Below are 18,134 nucleotides of genomic sequence, written 5' to 3'. Positions count from 1 at the left end.
AAGTGGTCCTCCATATCTGAAATATACTACTTCCTCACCGTCCTTCAAAGTGTAGGCAAGAAACCACCTCCTTCATAAGGTCATTCCTGATCACACGAGGTATTAGCAATCTCTCCGTGAAGTTGTTCTATATTGATTTACTTGCACAAGTTTTATACCCAGTTGGAATGTAACCTGAAGAAAGGGACTGTTCTTTCTATTTCCAGCCTAGTACAATGTCTTGTACATAGTAGTAACATTAATATGTGTTAATTGAATTAAGAATTTGTGAAATAAGAGCATAAAGGAAAAATTAAGGGAACAAAGATCATATAGTACACAGAAGTTGAAACCATATACGAAAAACATTTTCGTGTTCACAAAGAGTTCTTGTGCAAGGGCTGGTAGCACTAATGAATTGAGAACCAAAAAGAGAGGAAAGTGGTTTAAACCCTCGCATCGAACAAATAAAAATTCAGGACATTAATCCATACATAAGTGTCCCTGTGGATTGCATGTTAATTCAGTTTTAAAATGTAGTACTTTCTATGTTTAATTATAGATTTATTTTGATAAATATTTCACAATTACATTTAATCTGATTTGGTTACTTGCATGACACCTCTGATTTAAACTTTAGTCTAAGGAACTTAAGTCAGATGTTTAAAAAATGTTTCTCCATGTCCTACTTGCTATCAAGCACATTGTTAGTGAATCACAGAATCTCTGAGTTGGAAGGGATTTCAGAGGGCATCAAGTCTGACCTATAACTGAACCAAAATTTCCTTAACAATATACCAGACAAAAGGTCACCCAGCCTTTGCTTTAAATACCTCTAGGGAAAGGGGGAACCCACTACTCCTAAATTTAGCTTATGCTACTTTTGAAAGACTGAAAATTTTCCTTACAGCAAGCCAACATTTACATATTTGAAATTTCTGTCAGTTATTCCTGTCCTCTGAGGCTAAGCAAAACAAGTCTAATCCTTCTGTCACATTATACACCTTCAAATCCTTGAAGATCAGACTCATGTCTCCTTTAAGTCTTTTTATCACCAAGCTAAACATCCAGTTTCTTAAACCAGTCCACATGCAGCTGATTTCAGTATTTTCTGTCATCCCTGCCGCTCTCTTCTTAACATTCTCATGTTTTTCAATGCTCTTTCTAAAACATGGAGATCAGGACTCAATATGATATTCTATGTGGAATATAGGTAGATATCCTCATTTGTGACTGACTCACCCAGACCACTATTTCAGGAAAAAAATTCAACCATCATTCACTTTACTCCTGACACAACCTCCTCTTTGCCCCCAACACAGGTAGTGTCTCTTCTTCCTCAATTCAAGAAATCTGAACCACTATGAAATCAATTCTGCCATTGGGACACTACAAAAGGGAGAGGTGCTAATTGGGAGATTCATAGCCCATTACTTAGTTGTGGAAGGCAGATACTGGGTGGAATAAAAAAGTTACTTGTATAGGGGAGAATGGTTCTTAGGTAGAGGGAGTCATGTGTAGTGAATCAAGCAAGGAGGATATACAAAAGCTAGCAGTAATAATATAGCTCAGATCCCAGGCCCAGAGCAAGATTTTGCCAAAAGCATCTAGTCCAGCCTATAGAGGAGTATAATCAAATCAAGAATCCCAGACAAATGGGAAGCCTAAAGTTCAACTAATCAGAATGAAAAAAAATTTTAGTTGGCTAATAAGGACTGAATCTAACTACACTCTGCCTTTCAGAAACCCAAACCCAGGCTAGGAATTTGAAGAGTTCATATGGGGGAAGCAATCAGACTTTGCTTTGGATCAAATCAAATCATTTTGAACATCAAACACTTTCAGGTCTCCAGCTTAAGCTTTCCCTAAGATCCTGGTATAATATAATAAAATAACCAATGAAAATAGCAGCAGGAACAGTCCAGACCTTCATTCTAGAAGTGTGGCAAAGCATATCCCTAATATCAAGTCCAAATTCAGGAAGTAGACTGGGAAAAAAGAACAAAAAATAGAGAGAAACCCACAATAATCAGCTATTATGGTGGAAGAGATGTCCAAGACACAACTACAGAAGAAGAGGATGACTCCACAACATCTACAAGCAAAATCTCAAAGAAAAACACAGCTTGGTCACAAAATCAACTAGAATTCCTGGAAGAGATGACACAAGAATTTTTAAAAAGTTAGAAGTATTTAAATAAATGAGAAGGCTTAAGGGAAAATAGGAAAAGAAAAGAAAGTTGGAGGGAGGAAGTAGTGGAAAACAGAATAAACACAAGAGGTACAAAAAAATTGCTCAGGCAACAAAATCCCTGAAAATTAGAATTGGTCAGATAAAATCCAATGACTCTATGAGGCAATTAAAAAATGATAAACAAATTAAGAATGTCAAAAAAACAGACTATAAGATTTCTCATAGCAGAAAAACTGGTCTGAGAACCAGATTGAAAAGAAAAAATTTTAATTATCATTGAACTGCCTGAATCCCATGAGCAAAAAAATGAGTAAGTAAATAAAAAGAGAGAGCACATAGAGCATTTTTAAGAAATCTTAAGAGTTAAGTGCCAGTTCTCTTAGGACAATGATGGGCAAACTACGGTCCACAGGCCAGATGTGGCCCCCTGAAATGTTCTATCTGGCTGGGTGACATTATTCCTAATCTGACAAATACAATGAGTAGGATACAATACAATGAAACTTCAAAAGAGTTGCCTTAGAAACAAACTGACAGATGAGCATTTCCTTTCCTTTGGCCCCCTCTTTAAAAAGTTTGACCATAACTGTCTTAGGATAAAAGGACAAAGTGAAAATAGAAAATAAACTACTTGTATCTCCTGAAAGAAATCTCAAAGTGAGATTCTGAGGAATACCATAGCCAAAATCCAGAGTTTACAGGCTATAGAAAAATTGTTGCAAGTACACAGAAAGAAAGAATTCAAGGACTAAGGAGCCACAGTCAGAATCACACACAATTTAGCCCTTTCAACTATAAAACAGTGGAGAACTTGGAGTAGGATAGTCCAGGAGGCAAAGGAGGCAAAGGATATGTGTTTATAGCTAAGAATAATTTATCCAACAAAAGTGACTGTATAGCTTCAGGGGGATAAATGGATCTTTAATGAAATAGAAGATTTCCAAACATTCCTAATCAAACATGGGAGTAAAGAGAAATATAAAAAGGTAAATATGAATAAGCAATAATAAAAAACTAAAAATAAATTGCTTACTTTCAAATATGAAGGGATGGTATGTATCCCCTCTGAACCCTATCTTTAGGGTGCACAGAGGAAGTGACACCAGATGAGACTTAGGAATGGTTATATTGTGTCTTGATGCTTTTAAGAGAATAGAGAGAGAAAGGAATATACCGGATGGAGGAGGAGGCAGAGGAAGTTTTCGTGTAATTAAGGTATACATGTAGACATCTATATAAACAAGGAGAAGGAGAAAAGAAGGGCACAGCTGACTCTTGAACCTTATTCTCGTCTGAACTGGTCAAAAGAAAGAAAAGTACACTCATATACACAGAGTAGAGTACAAAAAAAAACACATTTCACTCAATGAGGAAATAAGGAAGGAAAAGGGAGAAGAAGGAAGGGAATTGGAAAGAAAATTAAGGGAAGGATTAACCCCAAACAGAACAAATTCTAAGTATGTACAAACATATAAATATATAACTTCTTTTTAAGGTAGCAAGGAATGGAAATCTTAAAGTAGATTTTCCTGAAGGCCCTGAAATGGAAAAGATGCTTTCATTGTCCCTTCTATAATCAATATTCAATAATTGTCATTACTCACCATAGATCTGTTCAAATTAAATCCATATCTAAAATGTAATAAATAGCTGGCATGTGAAACTATGAAATCAAGGAGTCAATCCACCCAAAAATATTTGCTGAAATTCTACTATGTGCCTGGGATTTTGTTAGGCTAGACAAGGAACATTAAGATATGACTTAACATTTGTAGAAACTAGAATTTGAAATAAAAATCCATCAAAGTTGAATAGCTATAACTCCTCAAGATTAATAACATTAGTCTTCTTTGGCTGCTTAGCATGAGTGTACAGTGCAAATATGAAATGACTCTCAATTCCAATTGTAAATCAACTCCATTCTAACTTCCTTGTTCAGAGTGTGTATCAAATTATGTTCTAGAATAGGTCAGAATTAGCCATTTTCTTTCCTTAAGAAACTAACAGGGGAAAAAGCCACAGGATAATTTTTAAAGTTGTTGCTCCAGTTTTTCCCCACTTTAGAAATCTCTGTTGGCTTTTAATTAAGGACTTTCACTGAGACTGTGAGATGAACCAGATTTGAGGATTTTTTTTCTTCTTTAGTGAAATGACACTCATTTCCTTAAAAGCAGTTTTCCCCAGATTCCCATTGTTCTACTAAAGCAATCTACATCGGCATCTATGCAGGTGACTGAGTTTTCCATGCAAAATGCATATGGAGAGGAGAGGCAAGGATAGGGTGCTATGTCTTCCCCTCAAATATTCTAGAAGTAATCAACTTCATTGATTAGAATGCTTTCCTAGAAATCACAAAAATTAGGTAAGTAAAGAATACAAGAATAATAGGGTGGGAGGGAGTTCAGGAAAAGGAGAGTGAAAACTGGAGTTTCTTAAAAGCAGAAGTGGCGACATGGTACTACAAAAGTCCAAAACGGATGGTGACCACTTGTCATGGAAGACTATAAAGGAATTCATGACAAAAGTATCAGGAAGACTTTCTGACCTCTGGGACTGTCATATCTCTAGATCAGATATTCCCAAAGTGGGCGCCACTGCCCCGTGGTGGGTGCTGCAGTGATCCAGGGAGCTGGTGATGGCCACAAGTGCATTTATCTTTCCTATTAATTGCTATTACAATTTTTTAAAAATTAATTTCCAGGGGGCTAAGTAATATTTTTTCTGGAAAGGAGGCAGTAGGCCAAAAAAGTTTGGGAACCACTGCTCTAGATCTAGTTCTCATATCTCTAGAGCTAGAAGTGACCTCAGAAGCCATCAAATACAAGACCCTCATTTTATAGATAAGGAAACCGAGATCCAGGAAATTTAAGAAGTATCTCAGCTGGTACGCATTAAAAGTAAAATTGAACCCTGGAACTCTGATTCTAGAGTTGCTGATCTTTTTTTTTTTTCCCTAAACCTTTCTAAGACTGAAAGATTCATAGGGCTGTGTAAGCATCATTATGGTGATTTATTATCAATAACTGGATTACATTTGGGAATTGCATGCCAATTCAGACAGGTGTAGTTCACTCTATCCCTAACCTTGGAACTCTCGATTTATCAGAAATACCAAATTTGGAGTTGTGTCTTGATTGTATTCTGAATGAATTCACTGACATTTTTGTCTAAAGATCCAAGTTTAAGCAATATTATTCTTTTAAGAAAAGGACAAGAATCTACCTGACAAACATAGGTTTTGGTTTTGGTTTTTCTATGATTGCATTATTCTCATTGTCTCCCTCCCATCTTACCACCTCCCTCCCAGAGTTGACAAGCAATTTCACTGGGTTATATGTATAAATATATATTTATATATGGAATTTGAGTGATTGTTTATAATAATATAATCACTCAAATTCCATTTCCATATTATTCATTTTTATAATTGAGTAATCTTTTTAAAACCAGAACCCAAATCATATACCCACACAAACAAGTGATAAATCATATGTTTTCTTCTGGATTTCTTTGTCTAGATATGGATAGCATTCTTTCTCATAAGTCCCTCAGAGTTGTCCTAAATCGTTGCATTGCTTTTAAAAGTCAATTACATTTGATCATCCCACAATAATTCAGTTTCTGTGTATAATGTTCCCCTGGTTCTGCTTATTTCACTCCACATCAGTCCATGGAGGTCTTTCCAGTTCTCATAGCAATCATGAAGTTCTTCATTCCTTATAGCATAATAGTATTCCATCATCATAATATACCACAATTTGTTCAGCTTTCCACAATCAAAAGCCATCCCCTCATTTTCCAATTTTTTGACACCACAAAAAGTGCAGCTATGAATATTTTTGTACAAACAGAACCTTTCTCATTTTTTTATCACTTTAAGATACAAACACAGGGGTAGTATTGCTGGATCAAAGGGTATGCATTATTTTAAAGCCCCAAGGACCATATATAATTATCTGACATGAACCAATGAGAATAGGTGCATGAAATCAAGTAACACTGGGTAATATTTTGAAAGAGAGAAGACAAAGAAGAAGAGGAAAATAATGGGATCAAAGATTTAGATTCAGTTAGAACTTAAAGGTCAACCAATCTAACCCAATATTTTAAAATATGGAAACAGACACAGAAAGTTTAGGTAATTTACCCAACATCATATACATTGTAAGTGATAGTAATAAAGTTGGAATTCAAACTGAGTGAGTCCTTTGATTTCAAAACAAGCATTTTTCTCCCTGTACCATGATATCAGCGCAGTGTGCAGGAGTAAGAATTCATAGTCATGGGTTCAAAGCCAGCTTTTGCTTTTTAAATCACAGGAATTCAAGGATTTTATTTCCCTTCATTTCTCCCATTTGTATTCTGAAAGATATCTTCCTTTAACTAGAAGATCAAAAGATATATCTTTTTTTAATGCTGAGCATTTGGAGGTCTAGAAAACTCTCCCACAACACTCCTTCTTAAATCTCTGTTGAAGCTAGCTTTAAGCTTCCATAGCCACTAGCTCCTGCCAAACCCATTTAGGACTGAGTAAGTGTGTGGAAGCAGTTGCAAAATACCCTTCAGCATAATAAATAGGGCAACCTAGTAAGGGCAAAAGAGAGCCTCTCAGACCATAACTCAGGCAGAGCTTACTTATATTTTAAATCATTATTTGGTTTTTATTCTGAATCTAACCTAACCAAATAAAATGAGCATTTCCATATGAATAGAACAGAATAAGTGGATTGAGCATGAAACTGTGGATTTCTATTCTGTGTAGCTTGCTTTTATTTTTAAGTATATAGTAAGTTCAGTCAAAGCTTTCAAAGCTATCCTGCTTATCTGTACTTCTTTGAGATCTTCCTTTTTCCCTTGTCTCTGAATTTAAAAGGGTACTTTGCAACTGTTTTCAAATTTTTATTTCTTGACTTGAGAGAAACCTTTGACCATAAAGATAATATGTTCGTACACTGTTGCATGCTGAATCCAGAAGTTTGAACTTTAATTTCATAAACCATAAATATCCATACTGCACATACTGACAATTTTCTTTGCTAGTACAAAGTCCTACTAAAATGAATATGACTCTCTTGTGATTGACTCTGTGTTAACCAAGAAGACTGTGTTAAAGCAGAATATTTTTTACATTATAGAGAAAAGATACCATCATCACATCCTATGTGATACAAGATACTCTCTTCAGGTCTCATTTGTCCACTTAAAAAAAATTAATAGGGGACAGCTGGGTAGCTCAGTGGATTGAGAGCCAGGCCTAGAGATGGGAGGTCCTAGGTTCAAATCAGGCCTCAGACACTGGGCAAGTCACTTGACCCCCCATTGCCTACCCTTACCACTCTTCTGCCTTGGAGCCAATACACAGTATTGACTCCAAGATGGAAGGTAAGGGTATTTTAAAAAAATGTTAACTAAAAAATTAAAAAAGAAAAAATAAATTAATAGTCTATCAAAACAGACTTATAGTTAGTTGGTGTAACAGAAATTGGATTTTTTCATACTGATAGTATAGTTCTATTTTATATACTGAATCTATAATGGACAAAAATCACCTTCCTCAAAAAGAATAATTCCTGGAGAAAGCTAATTATGGAATTATATTCTGCTTAATTCTAAAGAAACTAAATACTTGGAATTATAGTATCCTTCTCTTTATCACTCCTAATTAATTGTTGGTACTAGTTTACATGGCCCACAGACTCAGAGAAACAAGACAAAACTTTATGGTACTACTACCATCAAAATTTTTGTTGCCTTTTGACTCTCTGATTCTTCAAGCGATTGTTCTTTTTCTCATTCTGGTCATAACTTTCTATTAGAGGGGAACATGTTTGTATGTATTTGTGTTACTAAGATACAATTAAACACTGGCTCTATGTAGGTCAAGCTGTCTTATTCCTAGGATGTGTCAACAGACACTTAAAGTACACAAAGAGAAGGTAGCTGTTATTTTCAAGATTGTAATCTATTATTGTTCTAAACAAACATTAGACTCCTAGATTTCCTCTTGTATTGAAATGGGTCTGAGAAAGCTATGGACTAACAAGGCAAAAAAGATAAGACACAAACCAGGACAGTTAAACCTCATAATATTAGTAGTTTCCAGTTCTAATTTAAAAGGAATGTTACTGTGGTAATCGGAGTGAGCTATGCACTTACTTTCAGACTTCAAAGATCCATGATTTCATCTGTGTGGTTTCTCCGTCTACCCACAGAGATCACAAGCCCTCCATACCTTAGACAGTTTAATGAGCTGCTGTGGCCAAAAACATGGCCTTCACCAACCTTCTCTCTCGTGATGCCTCTTCAAACTTAGCTAGGCAGGTTCTAGGAAAATAAACATTCATTTTGGCACCAGGCCAATGCCCAAAGCCCTTCTAACTCAGTAGGACCTTCTAGAGCTTATGTTCCATTGGCAGAAACTTCAAGAACAGAGGGTACCTCCATGACTTTCTGAGACATACCAGAGTGACATTTTTTTTAAATGCAGGTTCTTTCCTCATTATATTTGAATCTATGGCAATTTTGCTACAACATGAAACCTGGATATCAAATCTCAAACTGGTCTAGGGAAAGTGGAAATTATTGTTAAAATTTATTCTCTTTCCTAAAAAATTCAGATTTGGTTTGGAAATTAAAGTGTTTTTATTTTATCTTATTTTAGGACTAAAGTCGTAGACTAATATATACTTTACAGGTATATATACGTATATATATATACATATATTGACAGATGGTTATACATAAATGTTCACACACAGATAGGGTTCTTGTTTTTCATGAATCTTTCCTTATCCATCTAGTTGAATGTTTTCAGTCTTATGGAACTTCTATTCCACTTGTTTAATTCCTTATGGTACTTATTGTATCCAGCATTAGTTATCTGTGAATGTATTTTACTTTTACTACTAGATTATAAATTGTTAGAGGGTAAGAACCACATTTTAATAATCTCTGTATCTACCTACTTCTAGTGTGCTAAGCACTCAATAAGTATATATTTTTTCATATTTCTTTTTCATTTTCATTTTGACTTTACTCTTTATTAGTTTTTTCCTCTAGTTCTTCCTCCTTTCCACTATAGTCTTTCTATTAAAATGGTATATTTTTCCTGGATCCCACTTTTCTATCTTGGATTTGTAATTTCATTGGTGGCCCAAAGTGATGCTTATTTTCTACAAGAATAAACTGCTCTTTACAATAAAAAAGAAATTATATGTTTTTTAAATGAATGAATGAGTGAATGTTAAGAAAAATATAAAAATGGTAAAATAAAAATTCCTTCTATTCTTATGTTAAACTAGCAATTCTGCACTAGCAGGAGTTATAACAACCAATTAGTCTATTTATGTTTAAATCCAACCTCCATTTCTAAAATATTACTTCTAGAGAGAAATATTTAAGGAATGCACAACAATTCTAAAATATGTTAGGATAAGGTGTGAGGCATAACATGTGCAATAAAAATGGTGGCGAGGTGGGAAGAAAAGGGAATGTAAGAGGAGAAAATTTAGGTGCTACCAGTGCAATAACTCTAGTTATCATTTCCCTAGGCTGGAGATATTAACATACATCCTAGATAACCCAACTAAGCGATTAGATTTGTCAAAAGCTAAAAGTTCATTCAGTAACAACTTCTTAAGCACCTACTATATGCTCAGACACTGTTTAGGTATTAGTGGGGGAAATAAAACAGTCTTTTGATTTCAAGAAACTTATACTTTAATCGAGGAAAATAATACCTACATGGAAATTAAATACAAAATAGATATCCTGATAACTTCCTGGAAGAGCAATTGCAGCTAAGAAGAATCAGGCTAGGTTTTTTGCAAGGGGTTACACAAATGAATTTGAAGGAATTTAATGATTCTAGGAGACAGGTGAAAGAGATCATTCTAGCATCAGATGATAGTCTGTACAAAACAACTGAGAAATGAGAGGTGGAATATCATGTCCAAAAAAAAGTGGTTAAGCCGGTTTGGCTAGAAGGTAGAGGGCATAAATCCTACCTCAAGAATTCACAGAAACATGGAAAGACTTGCATGAACCAAGAAAAGAAAGAAGAATTAGGAAAGTAATACAGATTATGACTACATGATGGAAACTAAAATAATCCTAAAAAGAAGCTGACCACTATCTTCCCAACAAACAGGAAATGTCCTTTCTTTTTGGTAGAATGGTAGTAAACTATATGAACAAGAAATAAACACTGCCAGACATGTTACATGTTATTAGTTACTTTTGCTTAATTGCATTTTTTGTTTGTTTTAAAGGAAAGTTCATGGGGGCAGCTGTGTAGCTCAGTGGATTGAGAGCCAGGCCTAGAGACCAGCGGTCCTAAGTTTCAATCTGGTCTCAGACACTTCCCAGCTGTGTGACCCAGGGCAAGTCACTTGACCCCCATTGCCTAGCCCTTACCACTCTTCTGCCTTGGAGCCAATGCACAATATTGACTCCACGATGGAAGGTAAGGTAATATTAAAAAAAATTTAAATAAAGGAAAGTTCATCAGGGATATGAGGAAATTTCTATAATATTTTTAAGTTTCAATATTTTCCCCAAAGGAAATAGTTTAGTCAAAGGAATACACAAAGAGTTCTTGAAAGAATTGCCAATTATTTATAATCATATGAAAGATTGATCTAAACAATAACAATGAGCAATTAAAAGAACTATGAAATTTCATCTCAAACCCAGCAAATTATAAAAATTGACAGAAGACAAGAATAACAAATAATGGAAAGACTAAAGAAGGCAAGCTCTTTAATAAAAGAATTTGAGGACTTTAAGAAACTTTTGTTTCCATAAACTTTTGGAACTATGAATTGAAAAGCAATTTACAAATCNCTCTCTCTCTCTCTCTGTCTCTCTCTCTCTCTCTCTGGGATCCTATTCTCTTAGATTCAATTTATCACTTCTCTGCAAAGGTTCCCTAAATCTACATGCCAGCCCTCATCTCTCTCTTTGGTTTCATTTAGAATATCTCTTACTGCCTGTTAGACATCTCCAACTCTATGGCCTATAGGTGTCTGATACTCAACACATTGAAAACAGAATTCCGTATCATTACTCCTAAACCTACCCCTTCTCCCAATTTCCTTATTTCTTTAGAAGACACCATAATCCCGAGATTAATGTCAAACTTGAATAAAACTGACTCTTAATTCTTATATCTCTACACTCCAAATTTCAAGTTATCCAAATTTACCAATTCTTTAATGTCATTTTTAACTGTTTCTGACTTCTTGACCTCATTTGGGGTTTTCATGCATGGCAAAGATAGCAGAGTGGTTTGCCACTTCCTTCTCCAGTTCATTTTGCAGATGAGTAAACTGAGGCAAACAGAGTTAAATGCTTGCCCAAGATCACATAGTATCTGAAGATGAATTTGAACTCGGGTCTTCCTGATTCCAGGCCAAGCATTCCATACACTGCGCCACCCAGCTTCTCAATTCTATTTCTTCCATTTCTCTCACATTTGTCCTCGTCTATTTATACCACAGCTATCCTGGTTCAGATCTTTATCACCACTTGCCCGAATGATACCAAAAGAATCATATTTGGTCTCCCTGAATCTACTCTTTTTCCCTTTCCAAACTGTCTTCTACATAGATACCAAACTGATATTTCTAAAATTAATGTCTGACCATGTCAATCCTCTGTTCAAAAAGCTTCATTGTCTTCCTATTGCCTATAAGTTAAAATATAAATCCCAGTTTGACAATTAAGGTTCTTCACCATGTGACCTCCACTCTACCTTTCCAGTCTGATTCCACATTGCTCACTTTTACATTCTTTACATTCCAGCCAATCTGCTCTGCTGACTCTATACACAACATGCCTTCTTACAACTCTGTGACTTCAGAGGCTCTACCGTATGCCCAGAAGGTTCTCACTCCATACATTTATCACTTTGAACCCCCATCTTCTACTGTGGGAAATCTTCACATGCTCAGAGTAGACATAGCCCAAGTCACAGATGGGTTGGAGACCTATCAACCTGCAGAGACAGTTTTACCAGGGTATGGCCACAGGTGAGAGGTGGGTGACAGGTAGATAACCATGGTTGGGTAAGCAGCCCTGTAAATGGTTCGAAAAGCTCTTACACCAAAGGTACTATTCTTCATAGAGCACCTTATACACTCTGATGACACATAACAGTCTCAGTCAAGAGGCACCTCCTTCAAAATCCCTATCTGGATTCCTTCGATTGCTCATATCCCTCACTATTCATTAAGTATATATTTTATATGAATTGAATATTTGCTTATTTGTGATCATGTTATACATGCCTGGTATGAACGTTGCAAACTTTGGGTCTTTAAACTTTTTAAAAATACATTTCAATGACTGTATTTTCATATATTTGGGCTCCTATGTATTTTATTTTATTTGTTTGAAAACATTATGATGAGGATTCACCAGAATTTCAAAGAGGCTATAACATAAAAAGAAAGTCAGGATCCCCCTGCCTTGTAGAATGTAAAGTCCTTAAGGGGTGGAATTGTCACCCTTTTGGATAGTCAGCACCTACCACAACGCCTTAAAACACTTAATAAATGCCTACTGGTTGACTGATTTAACCTTAAAAATGCTATAAAACCAGAATTCAGGTTTTATTTATTTTTTTGACTGAAGCCTAACTAAGGATCCAGATGAAATCCAGGTCCAGAGACATTTGATCCAGCCTCCAAGAAGAAGAGCAAGGTGGCACCAGCCTCTTCTGATTCAGTCAAGAGCCAAGGCATCCAAGTGACATGCATATCGCATGTATCAAAGCAGTCGCTCAATCTGCACTGCAATAACATTCTTTCACATCTCAGCATGGGTGCTGGCCCTGAGCTGCAGTTCCAGTAATTGACATAGTTGCCCAATGCTACAAAACAAACTCAGAAACTATTCTCATTAGACATCCCCCTGGTTTGCTACTCTGTTATTGAAAAGCCCAAACACTGAGCCTCATACCAGCGTGGCTCTGTTTTTAATTAGTTCTGATGGCACTGGGCTGGAAGCCAAGGGAAAAAATGAACTTCCTGAAATTGAGGCTTGTTGCTCAGTATGTCGCTTCCTTCTTAGAGAGATTGTTTTCACAACATTTTATGAAAAGGGCTACTGACAGAAATAATATAAGTTTTTACTGCTTTTGATTTTTTTTCGCGCTTATAAAAGGCAGGCAAAAGTCAGAGAATTTTTTAAAGTTACAACACCATTATTTGGCCTTTTGTGTGACCCAGTTGACTTGTCTATTGATTAAAGACATCCTGTCCGATTAATTTTTTTTATTGGCAAAAACACAGGCTTCTGTTAAAATTTTAAGAGCACAAATGTTTTAGTGTTTCCACTAAATTAATTTAGTTATATACATATTTTATATCCTACATCACTACAGGCAGAATATAAGAACTAAAATGACTATGAGAGCACCTTCTGAGGACAAAAAGATAAAGGGCAGAAGAGAACCTATGAACAAGAAAAGAGACTGGGTCAAACGTCATAAGATCCAGATTTTGTTTGAACCATTAAATATCATTAGAAGACAAATCTTGATATCAGTATAACCATTGGCTATCCAAGTTATCCTCCAAGTATATGAATAGGCATTATTGAAAATAACTTGTTTTCTTTTAAAAAAAAAACCTTATCTTCCATCTTAGAATCAATACTGGTTACTTCTTCCAAGGCAAAATTACAGTAAGGACTAGGCAATGGGGGGGTCAAGTGACTTGCCCAGAGTCACACAACTAGAAAGTATCTGAGGCCAGATTTAAACCCAGGACAGCTCATCTCTATACCAGGCTCTCAATACACTGAGCCACCTAAGTATGCCCAAAAATAACTTGTTAAAATACTTATTTTAATCCTTTTGAATACTAGCATGCTATATATAGTATAAATTGCCCCCTCCCTCCAAAAATAAGCATTATTGCATTTTACAAAGCCTTTCAAAAAAGAAGCACTGGGTCATAGAATCAGAAGAGATGGAGGGATCAACTACCCCAACTTCTTATGTTAAAAGAAGATTGTATTTTAAGCATTTGGAAAAGTAATTGCTTATCTTTTTTTTAAAGATCAAATGTGGGCAGGGGGAACAGAGCCAAGAAAACGTATTTTAGGCAACAACCCAACTCTCTCAATAATCCCTTCCATACAACTTTCAAATAATGCCTCAAATCAAATTTTGGAGTTGCAGAACCAACAAATGGTCAGAGTAAAAAGCTTGTCCAGTCTAAGAAAACTTAGAAGGTCTGCAGGAAAGGTCCATGACACCAGGGTATAGACCTTCCTGGAGTGCACACATGTGGCAACAACAGCAGTAACCATAGCAGAAGCAGCAGCAATTTTGGGGCTCTCAGTCCAGAGATGGTAAGAGTCTTAGACAACTGGTCAGGAAGAGATATAGGAGACCTGTTGCTGACACTGGGTATAGCTGGTACTGATCAGCAAGTCTATTTCCCATATATAGTTCTAGAGCACTGGAAGTTGATCACAAGGAAGCAGGGTTTCTAATATCAGTTCAAGTGTCAAGCAGAACACTAGGTCTTAGAGTGGTAATGAGAGAGAGGACCCAGTCACAGTTCCAAGGCCAAGAATAGTGGAAGTGTTTGTGGTGTCATGGAATCAGAACAAGAGAGCAGTGACCAAACCTTGTCCCTGATCACACCACCTAGAAAGTACTGAAAACCTGCAGACCACAGAAATACTTCTGAAAACAGAAACCCAAAAGGGCTTGCAGTTTGGGACAGTGTCTTCCCAACCTCAGGTGAACACAGTTCAACTTTGGTATATAATTCAAAGTCAAGAAATAGATTAAGAAAATGAGCAAAACAAAAAAACAGAACTTGACCATAAAGAGTTGCTACAGTGGCAGAAAAGACCAAGACAAAAACTTTTTTTAAATAGCTACAACCAAAGCTTCAAAGAAAATTGCTAAATGGACAGGAGCCCAACAAGAATTCCTGGAAGTTGAAGAAAGATATGAGTGATCGAAGAAAAAGTTTTGAAAGAGAGTGATTTGAGAAAATTATGAAATGAGAATTGCTTGGTAAAGGAGTCATAAAAATATTGAAGAAATTAACACTTTAAAAATAATAAACAGAATTGGCCAAATGGAAGAAGAATTTCAAAACTTCACTGAAGAAAATAACTATCTAAAAAGCAAAAAAGAAGAAAAGAGGTACAAAATCTCACTAAAGAAAAAAATTTCTTAAAAATTAGAATTAGGCAAATGGAAGCTAATGACTACATGAGACATAAAGAAACAATAAAACAAAGTCAAAAGAATGAAAAAGAAAAAATGAAAAATCTCATCAAAAAATCTGATTTGAAAATAAATCAAGGAGAAATAAAAAAGAGCATAGACATCATCTTTTAAGCAACTATTGAGAAAAACTACACTGGTATCATAGATCCAAAAGGTATGATAGAAATTAAAAGAATCCACCAATCACCTCCTGAGAGATATGCCAAAATGAAAATTCCCAAAAATATCATAGCCAAATTCCAGGGCTCCCAGGTCAAGGAGAAAATATTGCAAGCAGCCAGAAATAAATAATTCAAATATTGCAGAGTCAGTATTATACAAGATTTAGCTGCTTCCATGTTAAAAGAATGGAGGGCTGGGAATATGATATTCCAGAGGGCAAAAGAGTCAGGATTACAACCAAGACTTGCCTACCCACCCAGAAACACTGAGTAATACTTCATGGGGGAAATATAAATGCTTAAAGAAATAGAGGACTTTCCAGCATTTCTGGTTAAAAGACAAGCATTAAATGGAAAATTTGACATTAAAATATAAAACTCAAGAGAAGCATAAAAAGGTAATCATGAAGAGAAACAATAAGAGAGTCAATAAGTTTAAACTGTTTACATTCCTATAGGTAAGATGATTCATGTAACTTCTAAAAACTTTTTCATTATTAGGGCAATTAAAAAGAATTTGTATAGAGGGTATGAGTGTGAGTCAATTATGTTAGAGTGACCACAAAAAATGGAAGAAATGAGAAAGAGAGATGACTAAGAAAAAGAGGGAGAGATAGAAGAGGGAATTTTTTTCACATAAAAGGTGTGTAAGGAAGAAATTTTACAGTGAAGGAGAAAATAGGTGAAGGGCTTTAATGTCACTCTCATTAGAATTGGTTCATAGAGGGAAGAAACCTATCTTATCCAATAGGGAAGTAGGAGAGGAAAGGGATACAAGAAAGGGAATAGGTGATAAAAGGGAAGCTAGATTAGGGAGATAGTGGGTAGGAGCAAAATAGACTTTTGAGGAGGGACAGAATAAAAAGAGAGAAGGAGGAAAAAAGAGGTGGAAGAGGAGGAGAAAAAGGAGAAGGAGGAGAACAACAACAACAACAAATGAGATGGAGGGAAATTCATTTAGTAATCATAACTGTGAATGTGAATTGAATAAGCTTACCCATAGAATGGAAACAGAGCATGAAACAGACACAAACTGTTAAAATAAAGGGCTGAAGAAGAATCCAATATGCTTTGGCTGAGGTAAAAACAAAAAAAGACAATAGTAGCAATCATGATTTCAGACAAAGCAAAAGCAAAAATAGGCCAGAAGTAGAAAAAAAAATAACAAAATTTATTTGGAAAAATAAAAGGTCACTATGTAAAGAGATATAGCAGTATTACACTTTAACCATATTATAAAGCATTCGTTACCTACCTACACTATATAAGAAACAGAAAAGCAGATGAGTAGAACAGAACAGAAACACAGAAAACATTTGTAAAAGATTATAAAGTAACTTGTGATTGACAAAAGTAAAGATCCAAGATTTGGCAATAATAAAACACTATTTGGTAAAAATGTTGGGAAATCTGGAAATCATTTTGGCAGAAACTAGATATAGATACATAACCTAGACATAAAGGGAGCTATCCAAAGCGAGTTAGAAGAACAGGGAACATATTACCTATCAGACTTTTGGACAGGAGAAGAATTTATGCATAAACAGGAAATACAAAGTATTGTGAGATGTAAAATGGATAATTTTGAATACATTAAATAAAAAAGTTTTCATACAAATAAAACTAGGGTAGCCAAGATTAGAGGGAAAGCAACAGTTGGGGGAAATTTTTATAGGCAGTTTCTTGTATAGAGGTTTCATATTTAAAATATATTCAGGAGACAGCTGGGTAGCTCAGTGGATTGAGAGTCAGACCCAGAGACAGGAGGTTCTGGGTTCAAATTTGACCTCAGACACTTCCTACCTGTGTGATCCTGGGCAAGTCATTTAACCCCTATTGTCTAGCCCTTACTACTCTTCTGCTTTAGAACCAACACCCAGTATTAATTCTAAGACAGAAGGTAAGGGTTTTTAATAATAATAAAAAATAAAATATATACAGAACTTTGTCAAATATATAAGAATATGAGCCATTCCTCAATTGATAAAAGATCAAAAGATATGAACTGATAGTTTTTGGATAAAATCAGAGCTATACATAACTATATGAAAAATTCTCTAAATCATTATTGATTAAATAAATACAAATCAACACTACTCTGAAATATCATCTTACAGTTTTCAGATTGGCTAAAATGATAAAAGAGCAAAATGACAAATGTTGGAGAGGATTAGAAAAATGAGAATACTAATGCACTCTTGTTAGAACTGTGAACTGATATAACCATTTTGGAAAGCAATCTGGAATTATGCCCAGAGACTTATAAAACTGTGCATGCCTTTTGATCTAGTGATATCAATATTAGGTGTATTTTCCAAGGTGATCAGGGAAAAAAAGAATACAACCTATAAATTCCAAGATATTTATAGCAGCTCTGTTTGTTATGTCAAAGAATTATAAATTGAAGTAATGCCACCCATAGAGGAATGGCTAAACAAGTTATGGCATATGATTATAAAGGAATACTACTGCACCATAAGAAATGATAAGCAAGTTGATTTTGGAAAAATTTGAAAAGACCTACATGAATTTATGAATGTTG

The sequence above is a fragment of the Gracilinanus agilis genome, chromosome 4 (assembly GCF_016433145.1).
Source record: "Gracilinanus agilis isolate LMUSP501 chromosome 4, AgileGrace, whole genome shotgun sequence".
Lineage (NCBI taxonomy): Eukaryota > Metazoa > Chordata > Mammalia > Didelphimorphia > Didelphidae > Gracilinanus > Gracilinanus agilis.
This window is presented reverse-complemented; position numbering follows the sequence as displayed.